Source organism: Schistocerca piceifrons, chromosome 9 (genome assembly GCF_021461385.2).
Source record: "Schistocerca piceifrons isolate TAMUIC-IGC-003096 chromosome 9, iqSchPice1.1, whole genome shotgun sequence".
NCBI lineage: Eukaryota > Metazoa > Arthropoda > Insecta > Orthoptera > Acrididae > Schistocerca > Schistocerca piceifrons.
The window spans coordinates 22140926-22142063 of NC_060146.1; the positions used below are offsets into that span (position 1 = coordinate 22140926).

Below are 1138 nucleotides of genomic sequence, written 5' to 3' on the forward strand. Positions count from 1 at the left end.
TTCTAGACGCTACAGTCCGGAGCCGCGCTGCTGCTACGGTCGCAGGTTAGAATCCTGCCCCGGCCATGGATGTGTGTGATGTCCTTAGATTAGCTAGGTTTAAGTAGTTCTAAGTTCTAGGGGACTGATAACCTCAGCAGTTAAATCCCATAGTGCTCAGAGCCATTTGAACCTTCTCTCTTTCTCTTCGACGTCGAACTCACCGTTCTTGAAGCGTTGAAACCATTCTCTGCTCGTTCTTCCACTAATAGGTGCCCCACCATAGGTCTTATCCAGCACTTTATGAGCCTCATCCGCAGATTCCTTCATGTTAAAGAAGAAAAATAAAACCTCCCGCAAATGACGAGAACTGAGCTCGTAAGTTGACAAATGACGCAGTCACAAATAGACTAATATTTTGATGGCATTATGTTTACAAATGCCTAAGCTTATCGCATGACACTTACGACGTACCCCCTGCACCAGCACTACTGCCATCTATTGTAAAACGGCGGAAGCAAACTTGAAGACGTAATATAAAGTTCGTTACAGAACCAGTTTTAACGTATGTCTGTGAAACAGGATATTTTTTACGGTATTCGTAATACGTAGTTCAAAAATTTCCATGCCCGACATTCATTGATTGAGTTGAATCTAAGTGGCCGCTAACAGATTCCTTCAACGAAATTGTCGTCTGTTTAACGGAAAGTCTAACATTTTCTCTGCTGTTTAGACAGCCGGGTGATATTTTACTCGGTGATAAAAATTTCTCCCCGGCCGGGAATCGAACCCGGGTCTCCCGCGTGACAGGCGGGGATACTAACCACTATACTACCGAGGACTGTGAGACAAAACTGACGAAGGACTGTTACGAAATTCGTCTGTTGTTCAGAGAGGTCATCAACTGAGGAAAAGCATTGTTGAACGTTTACTACTCTTTAATATTTACTAATTTAGATAAATTGGTGTCTTAATTTTGACTATTCTGTAGATTTACCTGCGCTACCACGAGGCGAACAGTGCACTACAGTCGGCTCTCGATATTTTGAAGTTCAGGGGACTTCAGAAAAGTTCAAATAACTGAGAGTTCGATTTAAGAGAAGTTTGAAATCATTTTAAATAGAAACAGTGTAAGATCAGAGAAGTTTGAAGTCATTTT

General features: G+C 42.1%; 1 non-coding gene across 1 annotated transcript; it reads right to left on the minus strand.

Moving 5' to 3' along the window:
* Positions 1-748: 748 nt before the first annotated feature.
* On the minus strand, positions 749-820 carry Trnad-guc. The gene has a single exon. It is a non-coding gene; the product is annotated as a tRNA-Asp (tRNA).
* Positions 821-1138: the final 318 nt, after the last annotated feature.